The sequence below is a fragment of the Sus scrofa genome, chromosome 10, assembly GCF_054392235.1.
Source record: "Sus scrofa isolate SSC_HxYL_T2T_F1_AM1 chromosome 10, Sscrofa_HxYL_maternal_Yorkshire_Landrace_v2.0, whole genome shotgun sequence".
NCBI classification, from domain to species: domain Eukaryota; kingdom Metazoa; phylum Chordata; class Mammalia; order Artiodactyla; family Suidae; genus Sus; species Sus scrofa.
Window position 1 is genome coordinate 75,312,925 of NC_139392.1, and position 16,212 is coordinate 75,329,136.

The window sequence follows — 16,212 nt, forward strand, 5'->3', positions numbered from 1 at the left end:
TTGACTGTTTCAGGTGAGTTCTCCTGTTGGTTTGACTGGGGGTGGTTTCTCAGCTTCTTCATCTTGCTTGTTGTTTTCTTTCTCCTGAGGGAGTTGTACTCTCCGTTATCGGGCAGTGCTTGCCTTGTCACTGCCGTGGAATATTTCCTGAGGGCTGTCGTTGTTGGTCAATCTTTTTTGAGGCAGTGTGGCTTTGCTGGAGTGTTGATGGGGCTAACAGTGTTTCTTTGAAGCAAAGGAGGGCTTCCTGAGGGCAGACAGGACTGGGAGGTCCACACCACGATGGTAGCAGATTTCACTTGGTCATGCAGAGCTTGCTCTGGTGTTTTTAGGCTGTGGGGTTCTTGCAGGGGGTTGGCGGTATTGGGCAGCTGTTCCTCAGGAGTGCAGCACCCCCTGGGGGCTGGAGCAGCTATCTGGGTCACTGAGAACCTAAGAGGCTCTTCCCTAGGGCAGCCCAACTCAGAAGGACAGCCTGAGAATGTAGGCGGATCTTTTCACAGTCTGGCCGAGCTTGTTGCAGCTTTTTTGGGCTGCAGGGGCTCTTCCAGGGGACTGGTGGTGCTGAGCAGCTATTCTGCAGGAGTGGGGCACCCCCTGGGGGCTTGGGCGGGTAGCAGGGCCACTGGAAACCCAAGAGGCTCCTCCCCAGGGCAGCCCAACTCAGAAAGACCGTCTGAGATCTTTTCCCAACTCGGCCAGGCTTGTTGCAGCTTTTCTAGGCTGCAGGGGGTCCTGCCTGGAGCTGGCAGTCCTATGCAGCTGATCCATTAGGGCACCCCCTGGGGGCTTGGGCGGGTAGCAGGGCCTTTGGAGACCCAAGAGGCTCCTCCCCGGGGCAGCCCGACTCAGAAAAACCGTCTGAGATCTTTTCCCGACTCGGCCAGGCTTGTTGCAGCTTTTCTGGGCTGCAGGGGGTCCTGCCTGGAGCTGGCAGTCCTATGCAGCTGGTCCACTAGGGCACCCCTTGGGGGCTTGGGCGGGTAGCAGGGCCGTTGGAGACCCAAGAGGCTCCTCCCCGGGGCAGCCTGACTCAGAAAAGCTGTCTGAGAATTAGGCCAATCTATTCACGGCCTGGCTAGGCTAGTTCTAGCTTTTCTGGGCTTCATGCCTTTTCTCGGGGGCTGGTGGTGTTTGGTGCTGCTCTGCGGAAGTGTAGCCCCTTCAAAGGGCAAGCAGGCCTGTGCAGGGACAGCCCCTGCGGTGGTAGGCTTCAGGCAATTGTTGAGGCCAGCCCTCCTGGATGGCAGGCAGCCCCAGGTCTGGTGAGAGCGTAGGGGGTGGCGGGGGTGTGGGGAGGGGATGCACTGGGAAGCACAGCTTTCTGCTAGCTAGCGGGCCTGTAAGTTTGCTGTGGCGTGGGGGGTATTCTTTGGGGACCCACCCCTTCTTCTCTCCCCTCCCCAGCACAGGCGCAGACCAGGCTCTTCTCCCAGGTTCCCTCTGATGTGGCTTTCCACTTCCCTGCCGCTAGAGTATTGTTCCCTTCCTCTGCGACAGCTTTGTTTTCTAGTCTCCCAGGCAGTCTCTGCCCCATCAAATGGTTTCTAGATCTCCGAAGCAGTTTCCGCTCCGCCCCGCCCCGCCCCCCCATCCCGTTCTCAGGGTCTAACCTCTGGAGCCAAGATCTCGGTGCCCAGCCCCCACCCAGGCGTTGCCCGGCCCTTGCTCAGGGACTAACCTTCGGAGGCAAGGTCTCGGTGCCCAGCCCCCACCCAGGCGTCTCAATTTTTGGTGACTGTGCCCGTAGTTCAGATGGTCCGTTGGGTTCTTTTTTTTTTTTTTTTTTTTTTTTTTTTTTTTTTTTTTTTTTTTTTTAATTTTTTTTTTATTATTTTTGTCTTTTGTCTTTTGGTTGTTGTTGTTGTTGTTGTTGTTGTTGTTTGTTGCTATTTCTTGGGCCGCTCCTGCGGCATATGGAGGTTCCCAGGCTAGGGGTCGAATCGGAGCTGTAGCCACCGGCCTACGCCAGAGCCACAGCAACGCGGGATCCGAGCCGCGTCTGCAACCTACACCACAGCTCACGGCAACGCCGGATCATTAACCCACTGAGCAAGGGCAGGGATCAAACCCGCAACCTCATGGTTCCTAGTCGGATTCGTTAACCACTGCGCCACGATGGGAACTCCGGTCCGTTGGGTTCTTGATCGGCTTTTCCGTACTCCAACTTACTGCTACACTCTTCTCTGCATCTGGAGATTCCTCCGGTTTGTTTGATCTTTCCCCCGGTAGGTGACTTTCCAGGGTGCGGGATCCCTTTCTCCTCCGCAGTTCCCTTTCGGGAGCGCCCGTCCCGCTCGGATTCACCTTCTCTCACTCCTTTCTCCCGTTCTGCCCAGTAATATCACGAACTTCTTGCTGTTATTGGAGTTTAGGTTCCTCTGCCAGCGATTGGTTGCTGTTCTGTGCGAGTCATTTATTCTGTAGATGTGCTTTTTTTGTTGTGTTTGTGGGAGAGGGCAAGCGTGTCCCCCTACTCCTCCGCCATCTTGTCCTCTCTCTCCCTAACTTTCAATTTATATGTGTCCTTTGCCCTGAGGTGAATCTCTTGTAGGCAGCATATTGTAGGATCTTATTTTTATATTCAGTCTGCCACTCTATGTCTTTTGATTGGAGCACTCAGTCCATTGACATTTAAGGTAATTATTGATAAATATGTATTTATTGCCATTTTAAACCTTGTTTTCCAGTTGACTCCGTGCTTCTCCTTTGTTCCTTTCTTTTTTGGGGGGGATAGCTGGATGATTTCCTTTTATTTTAGGCTTGTGTCCTCTTTTTAGTTTTTGTGAATGTATTGTTTGGTTTTGATTTGTGGTTGCCCTGTTTTTCAAATATGTTAACCCCTTCCTATATCTGCTTACCTTATCCTGACAGTTATATAGGTCAAAATCATTGTAAAAAAAAAAAAAGTCTAAATTTTCTTTTATTTTATTTTATTTTTTTTTTGTCTTTTTGTCTTTTGTTGTTGTTGTTGTTGCTGCTATCTCTTGGGCCGCTTCCGCGGCATATGGAGGTTTCCAGGCTAGGGGTCCAATCGGAGCTGTAGCCACCAGCCTACGCTAGAGCCACAGCAACGCTGGATCCGAGCCGCGTCTGCAACCTACACCACAGCTCACGGCAACGCCGGATCGTCAACCCACTGAGCAAGGGCAGGGACCGAACCCACGACCTCATGGTTCCTAGTCGGATTCGTTAACCACTGCGCCACGAGGGGAACTCCCTAAATTTTCTTAATTTCTTTCCCCACACTTTATGATTTTGATGGCTTTTTTACGTCTTCATGTTTATTCTTTGGCTGTTCCTTGTGTTTATCATTGCTTTTACAAATAGGGTTTTCTTCCCCTTTTAGATCTGTATACTGGTTTATTTAAGAGATTACTTGCCAGTTGTGATTTCCTCATTCTATTTCTTATTTCTTTTTTTTTTTATTTAGAGGAGACCTTTCAGTATTTCTTTTAGAATGGGTTTTGTATTGCTATATTCTTTTAGTTTTTTTTTTTGTTGTTGTTGGAGAAATTCTTTATTTCTCCTATTTTAAATGATATTCTTGCTGGCTAGAGTATTCTAGACTGCAAATTTTACTTTTTAAAACTTTGAATATATCTTGCTATTCTCTTCTGGCCTGTAGTGTTTCTGTAGAGAAATCAGCTGATAGTCTTATGGCGGTTCCCTTATAATTAATGTTTTTGTCTTTCTCTTGCTGCCTTAGTTCCCTTCCTACTGTGTACTTTTTTTCCCCAAATGACTCTTAAATGCTGAATTTCCATGTATTTAATTCTTGGCTATCTTTTTCTTCCAGGTGTGAGGAAGAATCCTTTCTTTATTAACTTTTGCCATTTTTTTTATTGGTTAAATTATCTTTATCACATCTCACATTCAAGCTCTTGGGGAAAAAAATTACACTCATTGCTCTACCCCTTATCTTTCAATTCAGGAGACCTAAAAATGACAACTCCCATTCCTACTACTTTCACTGAAATTGTTTCCACTAAGGTCTCTAATGATCTAAACGCCAAAGTCAATGGACCACTTATCCATTATCTTCATTGTAATGAGTCACTGTACTATTTATCACAATTTACCACTTCATTCTTCTTGCAACTTTTCCCATTCCTTACTTCCTTCTTGTTAAGACTATAGTTCCCTTCCTACTCTGTACTTTTTTCCCCCTAATGACTCTTAAATGCTGAATTTCCACGTATTTAATTCTTGGCCATCTTTTTCTTCCAGATGTGAGGTTTTTGGTTTTTTTTTTTAATACACCTCCCTGCTGACTTTCTTTATGCTCCAACCTTAACTATCACTGTGGATTCCCAATTTTCTCTTTCCAATATAGACCACATTTTAGACCACATATATGGCTGTTAATAGTTACCTCTTTTCACAGAATCTCACACTCTGTTATACTCAACACATCATCCTCTCTTTACATCTTGTGAATCTTGGAGAGTTCCATCAATGATTGCCTCTTCCTCACACCACATGTACTGGTCATGAAGTCTTCTCAATACAGTTTAACTTTATCTTGAGAACTTTTGAGTTCTGCTGCTCCATCCTTATGACAGTTGTCCCAGGTCTTATTCTAGAGGGTACCTTATCTTGATCATTGCAACAATGAAGCTTTGTTTGCTCAATTACAGTTTTAGGTACTTTATGAAAACTATTGAAACTGAGTATGTTTTCATCTATCTAGAATATATTTCTCTATTCCCTTTGTCCATAAACTCATACTCATCCTTCAAGACAGATGTCAAAATTTGTCTATTACATAAACCAAATCAAATCTGTTTTATTGCTTATGATATGATACCCTTCTTTGTGAACCAATAACCTCTAATCCATGCATACTTTGTCAATTAGAACACTGACTCTGAACTATTCCTCCAATGAGTTGAGTTTCTTGAAAAAAAGTTTTAAATTTTTATTTTTCCTGCACATAATTTGCACATACTTAGCATATTGTATGTGTCAAATAAGTGTAAAGAAGATGTACATGAGTCAAAAGGTAGTAATAGACTTTGCAAATTCTCAACTTTACTCAAAAATTAATTTTTATGTCAGTCTTCTTGAAAATTGAAAGATGGTCATGGCTGAGTTATGAGTGACTATACGTATGTTGGTCTATAAGAACTGGACAGGGAGTTAAAGTATTTGACTTAAGAATTTTATGATCTTTAGCCTCAGTTTCTTTTTCCCATATATAAAAAATATTAATTTTAAAGCCATTTGCTATGATGAAGTAATTTATGCAAAATATTAGCATTGTTTCTATCACATAGTATGTATTCAATACATTTTTACTCCCTTTTATAATTTCTTTTCCCAACACAGTACCCTGATTGCAAGCTCTTGTTCCTTGGTTTTGTTTTATTTTTATTTTTATTTATTTTTTGGTCTTTTTGTCTTTCCTATGGCTGCACTTGCGGCACATGGAGATTCCCAGGCTAGGGGTCTAATCGAAGCTGTAGCCACCGGCCTACAGCAGAGCCACAGCAGCTTGGGATCCGAGCCATGTCTGCGACCTACACCACAGCTCAAGGCAATGCCAGATCCTTAATCCACTGAGCAAGGCCAGGTATTGAATCCGCAACCTCCTGGTTCCTAGTCGGATTTGTTAACCACTGAGCCATGACGGGAACTCCTAATTTTTTTTTTTTAAAGAGAAAAATATAAATTTCATGAGAATTACCCTTTATTAAAAATACCATTAGTAAATTGAAATAACCTCTGGGAACTCTTTATCATAATATCTATTGTCAGAGAGGCTTTATTACTTATGACTAGAATCACAGAACCCACTGTTAGGATTTGTATTGTAATTTCCTTTTGAATACATATGAGACCCGTAGTAGCTTATAAACCAAGAGTAGAAAATTGATTATATTCTCATTAGAATAATAGCTGTGTGTGTGTATGTGCATGTGTGTGCTCTGTATATAAAAAATTGGGAGGTCACGAAGGACAATAATATGGTGAAAGAGTGGCCAACAAGGACATCATTGCTCTCCAGCAGAAGCAAATGCAGTGTCTTTGGTGACAGAAATAATGAAAAAGGGCTGGAGCCAAAGTTTATGGTGACAGAAAATTGGATAGGATTTATTGCATGAGGGAATGTGGTATAAAAAGTTCACTTCTGGAATATATTGTTAAATCTTTTTTGATGTTACTCCATATGTAGTTTATTAAATGTTTACTTAATTGATTCCATATTATATAAATAAATCTGCAGGACCCCTCATTTATTTGGGTGGGGTATGCTAACCTAGTGCTCACTATTATGAATAATTGTTAAGAAATTTTCCCCCAAAAAAAAAGTTCCCATCGTGGCGCAGTGGAAACAAATCCAACTAGGAACCATGAGGTTTCGGGTTCAATTCCTGGCCTTGCACAGTGGATTAAGGATCTGGCATTGCTGTGAGCTGTGGTGTAGGTTGAAGAAGTGGCTCAGATCCTATATTGTTGTGGTTTAGGCTGGCAGCTGTAGCTCTGATTAGACTCCGAGCCTGGGAACCTCCATATGCCACAGGTGTGGCCCTAAAAAGACAAAAAGATCAAAAAAAAAAAAAAAAGCTGTGTGATAAGATTTGTCTTCTAATTTATTAAGTCCTGTTTTGTGACCCAAAATAATATCTGTCCTGGAGAATGTTTCCTGTGCATTTGAGAAGAAGCTATATTATATTGCTTTTGGATGGAGTTCTGTAAATATTACATTTATTTGGTCTAACATATAATTTATGCCCAATATTTTCTGATTTTTCTATCTGTATAATCTACTCATTGTGGAAGGTGGGTACTAAATTCCCCTACATATACAACTACAGATGTGATAAATTCATTTGAATAATAAAAAAAAATGGAAGGAAAAATAACTTTTCAGACAGAAAAACAAAAACAAAAAAACAATCATTGTCTTCAAAATGATGTCTACAGATAGGTTCATAGAAATGATTAGAACAGAAAAAGCATAATACTTTTATTAGAAATAAAATAATAATTGGCATTAATTTAAAAAAAATTCCCCTACATTATTGTATTGATATGTTTATCCCTTTAGGTATGTTAATCTTTTCTTTACATATGTAGATGCCACTGTGTTGTATGCATAAATATTTACATATATAATATCCTCTTGATGAATGAATCCCTTTATCATTATATAATGACCTTTGCTCTTATTATAGGTCTTAAAAAAGAAGTACAGCTACTCCAGCTTGCTTTTGGTTTCCATTTATCCCTTTACTTCTCTGTTTACCCTTGAAGCTGCAGTGAGTCTCTTTTAGGCAGCATTTAGTTGGGTGTTATTTTATATCCATTCAGCCACTCTGTCTTTTGATTGAGAATATAATCCATTTATATTAATGTAATTATAGGTACCTGTACTTACTGCCTTTTAAAAATTTACTTCTGGTTGTTTTGTAATTCCTCTGTTCCTTCTTCTCTTGTTCTTTACTATTTGATGACAGTGTAATAGTATGCTTAGAGTCCTTTATATCTTGTGTATCTACTGTAGGTTTTGCTTTGTTGTTACCATATAAAATCTAACAGTCCATTTTAAGTTTAACTTATTTCCAATGCTTTTGATGTCACAATGTACATCTTTTTATCTTGTGTATCCATTAACAAATTATATATTTATTTTTATTACTTTTATCTTTTAACCTTCATACTGGCTTTTTAAGTGATTAACCCACTGCCTTTATGACATTAGGTTATTCTGAATTTTACTATGTATTTACCTTTACCAGTAAGATTCATACTTTCATATGTTTTCTTGCTACTAATTAGCACCTTTTCTTTTCAATTTGAATAACTCCCTTTAACATTTCTTGTAAGGTTGTTCTGAGGTTGGTGATGAACTGCTTTTGCTCATCTAGAAAACTCTCTCTCCTTCAATTCTGAAGGACAGTTTTTGTGGGTAGAATATTTTTAGTGGACATTTTTTCTTCATTCAGCTCTTAATTTGTATATCATGCCACTCCCTCTGGCCTGCAAAGTTTCTGCTGAACAATCTGCTGGTAGTCCTATAGGGTACCTTCCTACATGACAAGTTGCTTTTCTCTTGTTGCTTTTAAGATTCTCTCTTTGAATGTAACTTTCGATACTTGAATTACTTTATCTTGGTGTAAGTCTCTTTGGATTCACCTTATTTAATACTCTTGGGGCTTCCTGGACCTGGATATAGGATAAGGAAATTTTCAGCCCTTATTTCTTCAACTAAGTTTTCTGTGCCCTTCTCCCTCTTTTGGAGCCTGTTTTGATTGTATTGTGTCATAAGTCACTTAAGTTGTCTTCACTTTTCTTTCTTTCTTCTTTTCTTTTTTGCTGTTCTGATTGGATGAGTTCCACAGCCCTGTTTTTGATTTCAGTGATCCTTTTTCCTGCTTCATCCAGTCTGTTGTTGAACACCTGTGCTGTATTTTTCAGTCCAGTTATTGTATTCTTCAGCCCTGTCAGTTCTGTTTGATGCTTAACATTTTGTATCTCTGTTAAATTCTCACTTAATTCACGCACTGTCCTCCTGACCTCAGGGAGCATCTTTATCACCATTCTTTTGAGCTCTTTATCAGGTAATTTACCTACCTCCATTTCATTAAGGCTTTTTTCTGAGGTTTTATCTTTTATTTTCCCTTTGGAACATATTCCTCTGTTCTTCATGTTCCCTGATTCTCTGTGTTGGTTTACATTCAATAGATGAAACAACTACCTCCCCTAGTCTTGAAGGAATGGCTTTGTATAACATTTGAATCTTGTCATTCCACTCTGCTCTAGCTCTTGGTTGTCTCTCAAACCTTTGCGATTGTCCAAGAAGACTACTTTTTTCTGGCTGCTAGTAGTTTAGGGTGTGCTAAGACCGGTCAGGGGGAAGGTTTAAGTCAGCACATAGATACAGGCTGATTGGAAGCCAGACTGTCAGGCGAGCAGCTTTTACAATTTGCAAATATATCTCTTTCAGGAGAAGACTGGGAGATGGGCATTTCTCTCTGCTCCCTCTTCACTGAACCTTGTGCTGATCCAGTTAAGAACTATTTGTTTGCAACCATCCTGAAGAACCCCTGACCACAAGCCCCCACTGGCCACCAAAGCCACAGTATTAAGGGATGTATTCTCTAGGTGGCAGACACAAAAGATCGGATGTCAGATGTGTACAGAAACCCCCTTTTTTAGGGACACCACAACCTGGGGTGAGGCAAAGGGGAAGCATGACAGTGACTCCTGCTGGCCATCGTCTTTTTTTTTTTTTTTTTGTCTCTTTGCCTTTTCTAGGGCCCCTCCCACGGCATATGGAGGTTCCCAGGCCAGGGGTCTAATCGGAGCTGGAGCCACCGGCCTACACCAGAGCCACAACAACGCACAATCTGAGCCACGTCTGCGACGTACACCATAGCTCACGGCAATGATGGATCCTTAACCCAATGAGCAAGGCCAGGGATCGAACCCGCAATCTCATGGTTCCTAATCGGATTTGTTAACCACTGCGCCATGATGGGAACTCCTGGCCATCGTCTTTGGAGAGCATTTCAGTTGGCCTCTAGTCGTGTGTTCAACTAGAAGCCTGCCTCTCAGGCCAAAGCTTTAATTTCTTTTTTTTTTCTTTTTAGGGCCGCACTTTTGGAATATGGAAGTTCCCAGGCTAAGGGTTGAATCAGAGCTAGAGCTGCCAACCTGCACCACAGACAGTGCTGGATCCAAACCAAATCTACGACCTACATCACAGCTCACAGACAATGCCAGATCCTTAACCCACTAAGTGGGGCCAGGGATGGAATGAGCATCCTCATGGATACTAGTCAGGTTCATTACCACTGGGCCATGATGGGAACTCTCAGGGCCAGAGCTTTAAGATAAGCAAACTAGGGGCTTTTCAGTTGGCTGCCTCTGCACTGGACCCTGGTGGTGGTGGGTGGCCGGGTGGGTCTGTGTGAACCCTTTAAGGAGTATTTCTTTGTTAACTCATACCCTGTGGATCTCATGGAGGCAACCCTGGTGGCTTTCACAACTTGGAAGTTTCATGTGCTCATCTCTCAGATGCATGTCTTAAAAGTTGGGTCGCTTGATGTGGGGTTCAATCTGTTCGTTCATCAGGGAGAATCTCAGAGTTGTCAGTTCCCTCTTGATTGTGGGTTGCTTCATCAGGTTTATCATGAAATTGTCTCAGCCTCTTCTCCTTGTTTCGATGTGGGTTTTTTCCATTTATCTGTATGGACAAATCACTTACCTAGTTTTGGGGTTTCTTTCAGGGGAAATGTTCTGTATACAGCTGTAGATTTGGTGTGTCCCTGGCAGGAGGTGTGCTCAGGATCCTTTTATGTCACCGTCTTAAACTGGACCCTGTCTCTTTTTGGTGAGAGTGATAACTTTACTGTGATTTTAATTTGTATTTTCCTTATGATTAGTGATGGGTAGCGCCTTTTTATATACCTCTTGGCCATTTGTCTATCTTCTTGAAGGAAACATTTGTTGAGATCCTTTTCTTGAGAGAAGCTGGAGGCAGCTCATAGACCACTGCAGGGTCTACAGCCAGGACTGCTATCTGTCAACAGAGAAACATGAGGGGGTAAGACTCCTCCTGGGTCCCTTGGTAGATCCCACAGTTCTCTCAAAGTCACTTTTTTTTTTGTCTTTTTGTTGTTGTTGTTGTTGTTGTTGCTATTTCTTGGGCCGCTCCCGCGGCATATGGAGGTTCCCAGGCTAGGGGTTGAATCGGAGCTGTAGCCACCGGCCTACGCCAGAGCCACAGCAACGCGGGATCCGAGCCGCGTCTGCAACCTACACCACAGCTCACGGCAACGCCGGATCGTTAACCCACTGAGCAAGGGCAGGGACCGAACCTGCAACCTCATGGTTCCTAGTCGGATTCGTTAACCACTGCGCCACGACGGGAACTCCTCAAAGTCACTTTTGATCACGGATAGATGGCAGTGTTTTGATGAGGGATGGGCACAGATTTTGGTCTTAGGGCCATGATGCTAATGTCATCCCTCACCCTTCAACAGTGTCAGCTATAATATATGCACATTTGTGTGCATATATATATATTTGCATATGTAGGAGTATTTATATCAGATGAAGTCCCAGAATGACTAGATAAAAGGGTATATTTAGTTTTCATTTTGACAGTAAAATTGCTCTTTATAAAGGTTTATACTCTATCCACAGTACATGAGAACACCTATTTCCCCAAATCCTGATTCTTGATTTTATCACAGAGTGAAATCAAAATTTGATTTTGTGAAAGAAGCCATTCATTGTGGATCTACTTTGCATTTATCTTATTAAAAGGAGGTAATTTTCCTATGTTTATGAGATACTTAGTTTCCTGTGAACTATCCATGTTCTCTGCATTTTTCTGTTTCAGGGTTTGGTCTTTTATTTATTAGGTCACTGGAGCTCTGTCATATTTAGAATACCTTTTTTTTTCCCTGTAAGAAACAAAAACTCAAGTTTTCAAAAGGGACACTCACTTCCAGCCCATCCCACGATGGACTATAAAGGTTTCCAGAATGGGGGTATTTGTGCCTCAGTGCAGGCAAAAACCCTTGCATGGAAATATGCTGAAATCTCTCTACAGATTCAGCTTTCCTTCCAGCTGAGTGATTTGCAAGCTTTGGCTTTACTGGAAAATGTTTTAGACTCAGATGAGAATTGAACAGGCAGAACTGCTGAATGAGAGCCAAAAGCGAAGTGTCACCTGCCCCAACAGGGAATCAAAGGGATGCAAAGGGATAAGCACATAAGAAGACAAACCAGGGAGTATCTTTTTAAAACAAAATTACCTAGGGTACCCAAGTACAGAAAGCCAAAGAGGAGCTCTGCATTCGGGGTCAATGTGGAGTCCACGGAGTGAAACCAAGAAGGGGAGCCCTTGGCCCAAGGAAGAGCTGTCCTTGTCCTGGGGTTGGGGGCCATTGGCAATGGTGAGATCTGTGTTGCTGGGCTGGGCAGCATCAGGAAGCTTCTCTAGGGAGGTTTTCTGAAACTCGCCTTCCCTCCTGGCGTTTTTTCCCTAGCACATGTGCTCCTTGGTGCAGAAGGCCCTGTTTGAGGAAGACCACATCCAGAAGCTGCAGCAGAAGGTGGCCACCCTGGAGAAGGGGAACAAGCAGGTGTGAGATCCAGTGAAGAAGGTCAAGGAGGTCCCACGTGCACAAGAACGGCTGCCGCCTGGAGCTGCTAAACTGAAAGAGAAGCTGCCAGGTGGACTCCTGCCCATCAGCACACAGGGGTGGGAGCCAGGGGATGCCCCCTACCTGTGGGGATAGTGAGGGGCCTCTCACATGGAGCGAAAGGGGTTGTGGGTGGATTTGTAGATGATAGTTTATTATTATGCATTGGGTAGCGTCTCGTTGGTGGGCAGGGCAAGTCTTGCTATCTTCTTGGCTGCCAGACTCCTACCCTCCCTGACCTGGTCCCAGATTCAATGCTCAGTGTCATGTGCTTGCCTGGGGCCTGTCACCGGCTTCCAAGAACAGCTTGGAAAGTGCACTTATTAGGGGAAAAAAATTTTTTTTTCAAATCTCTAGAGGTACAAAAACTCAGGGAGTTCCACTTTTATTATTTCAGAAGAGAGGTAGAGTGGTCTCAGCACTGAGCTGCAGGACAAGTATGAGTTTGGAGGCGTAATCAGAAGCAAGTCGTGGAAGCTTCTGGTGTCAATACACGTGAATGAGCTCATCACTGGTCAGGGAATGGAGCTGGGAGTGGGGCAGTAGGTAACTAAACATGGAGCTCACCTCCTCCAACAGATACATCAAAAAATACATCTAGATGTGGAACAATTCTCACGGAATACCTACTGCGCGCTGGCAGGTAAAAGGACCAACGTTGTAGGACACAGCCCCATGTACCCAGGTAAGTATGAAAGAATAAAAGAAAAGGAATTGGGACAGAATCGGCACCCCTGGGAGGGAGTCGTGAAAGAGAAAGGGTTCCTTGACCCTGGGAACCCCCTTCACCAGCTGGAAAGTCAACTAGGGCAGAAAGGAAGCTTCAAAGGCTCTGAAGAGAGGGCAGCAATAGAACTGTGGCAGGCAACACGAGAGCTTACCACGGATGGTTTTGGCCACCTCCTTGCACTCCCCGACCTGAAATGTGTGTCTGCTGGTGCATGCAGGGGGCTGGATGTTGAAACTTGGGCTTCAGTGGACAGACCTGAGGAGAGGGCTGGGTACGGCTGCACAGAGACCTCCGGAAGGGGCTGGACTATAACCTGAGCTACACCCAAGGGTGTGCACAGGGCAGAGCCTGGGTCTGCCATAGAAACCCCATGGTTAAGGCACGTGTGAAGGAAGGGCAGGGCCCTACCATGGCAGCCTCATTCTCAGCATGTTCGGCTCTGCCTCTACCAGCCCTGGGAGCCAGTGCACAAATGCCAGCAGGTTGTACACAGGCAGATGCAGGGCTGAAATCTGAGCAGTGTTCCAGTGGCTATGCCATCTGAATTTACACCACCCCTGGCAGCTTCGTAAGCTCAGCACCTACAGGACTTCTGAGCAGATTATATGTTCCTGTGACTGGGGTGAGTCCAGCATTAATTAGCAGGTGCAAGCTTTGCCAGTGCACAGAGGTGAGGCCAGGGTCTGGGCTGATTCTGAAGCTTCCACGGTGGGTTCAAGTACCTGAATGCACCAGATCTATGCCAATAGATCTGCACTGGTGGCTTGATGAACACAGCACTTGAGGGCCACCCAGGCCAATTGCCTGCATGCCTGCACATGAGGGAGGTCCATGGGCATTGCCAACAGTGTACTTTGAGTTTGCACAACAGGTGACATGTGATACCACTGAGTGTACCTCTTTGTGGACAGCTCCTGAGGAGGAATACTCAAGTTTTGCTCTTCTCCCAGAAGTGCTCCAGTCCCACCTACCTCACACCACAGCTCAGAAATGGCTTCTCCTCCAATAACTGGGGAACAAACAGACTCTGACAACCACAGAGCAAAGAGGCCCTGCACAACATCCAGAGCAGGCTCTGGTTACCACAACACCAGTCACACACTATCAAGGGGATAAGAGCCAGCACAGACTGAGGAAAGATGTGGGATGCATCCATACTAAAAACAGGCATCACACCAAAAATATTAGACTCGTGTAGGCTATACAGGGATGCTCCCATATATAAACATCCCTCCAAGACCACAAAATAGCTCTTTGTCCTAAACTCATAGAGTCAGAGAAATAGAAGTAAAAAGCAGAAGAACCACTCCCAATGAAAAGATCAAGAGAAAACCCCTGAAAGAACAAACAGTGAAAAAGACCTCTCCAGTCTACAAGACCCTGAGTTCAGAAAGGCGGTAATAAAAGTACTAAATGGATTAGGAAAGACTGTTGATAGAAATACAGGTTATTGAAAAAAGGAACCAGAAACTGTAAGGAGGAGCCAACTAGAAAACTCATTTGCTGAAATAGAAGCTGAGCTAAGTGCAATGCATAGCAAACTGAATAATGCAGAAGCACAAATAAGTGATCTGGAATTTTGAATAATGAAAATCACCCAATTGGAACAGTAGAAAAACAAAACAAAACAAAAAAAGAGCAATATACCAGACCTATGGAATAATATAGAATGTACCAATCTATGCATAATCGGGATCCCAGAGGAGAGGAAAGAAAAAAAGAGGATTGAAAATATATTTGAAGAAATTAGGGCTTAAAATTTCCCAACCTAATAAAGGAAACATACCCAGGTACAGGAACCATAGAGATTCCTAAGCACTACGAACTCAGACAGACATAACTAAAATAGCAGCAGTTACAGGCAACAAGAGAAAAAGTTAATTTCAAGGGAACCCCTCTAAGGCTATAAGCTGATTTCTCTACAGGAACATTGCAGGCCAGAAAGGACATGCAAGGTATGTTCAAAGTTCTGAAAGGGAAAAACCTGCTACTGAAGATACCCTACCTAGCAAGAGAATCATTTAGAATAGAAGGAGAGAGAAAGAATTTCTCATGAAAGAACAAAACCAATACAGCAATACCAAACCTATCCCAAAGGAAATATTGCAAGTTCTCTAAATAGAAAACAAGCTAGACAATAGAGGAAGGAGAAACTCACAGTTGGGAAGTAAACCACTTAAATAAGCCAGAGGTAAAAAAATTTTGTGTGTGAAAGTGATAACTACAATGAACAAAAAAATTAAAATGGGGAGGGGAGTAAGAGAATGTAGATTTTTTTTTAGAATGTACTTGAGCCTGTATAACTACCAGTCTAAAGCAAGTAGATATAAAATGGGTTAATATACTTAAAAAACATGGTAACCACACATCAAAAACATGCAATAGATTCATGAAAACTAAGAGAATATAAGTATAATATGAAAGAAAACCATCAAACCACAAAAGGAAACAGAACTAAGGAGAAATACAAAATCAACTGGAAAACAAGGTTTACAATGGCAGTGATTACATATATCAATAATCATGATAGATGTCCATACACTAAATGCTCCAATCAAAAGACACCCAGTGCCAGACTGGATAATAAAACACAAGCCCACAAGATGCTGCCTACAAGAGAACCACTTTAGGGCAAAGGACATACATAGACTGAAAGTGAAGGAGATAGAAAAAGATTTCATGCAAACAAATGATGAAGCGGGGGATGCAAAACAGACTTTTAAACAAAGGCCCATGGAATATGTATGCTGTGGTACACGGAAAAACTGGCCAACAGGAGCTTGTTCTACCAGCACAGGGAGCTCTATCCAATATTCTGTGATGATCTACATAAGAAAGAGTGAAAAAGAATGGGTGTGTGTATATGAATAAATTAATCATTTTGTTGTGCAGCAGAAATTATAACATTGTAAATCATGAAGAAAGATAAAGGACACTATATAATAAAGTGAACAATACAAGACAAGGATATTACATGCATTTATATATGTACCCAATATAAGAGCACCTAAATATATAAAATTAACAAAAGGAATGAATTGATGGCAATACAATAATAAGCTTTAAAACCCCACTCACGTCAATGGACAAATCTTCTAGAGAGAAAATCAGTAAGACAACAAAGATCCTAAATGATACATTAGATGAGTTACCTAATTGATAGTTTCAGGACATTGTATCAGAAAAAATTAACTGGAATACACATTCTTTTCAAGCGCACATGAAACATTCTCTAGGACTGACCACATACTAAGACACAAAACTGACCTCAGCAAGTTTAAGAGGAAAGAAATTACTTCAGGCATCTTTTCTGACCAC

The 16,212-nt window shown here is 42.6% G+C and overlaps 1 pseudogene across 1 annotated transcript in view; it reads left to right on the forward strand.

Moving 5' to 3' along the window:
• LOC100736825 (coiled-coil domain-containing protein 3-like) overlaps positions 1-14,213 on the forward strand; it is a 56,924-nt pseudogene extending 42,711 nt beyond the window's left edge. Inside the window, exons 4-5 of the transcript XR_014817598.1 lie at positions 10,239-10,342; positions 12,009-14,213. The product of XR_014817598.1 is annotated as a coiled-coil domain-containing protein 3-like (transcript). The remainder of the gene's footprint in view (positions 1-10,238; positions 10,343-12,008) is intronic.
• The last annotated feature ends 1,999 nt before the right edge of the window (positions 14,214-16,212 follow it).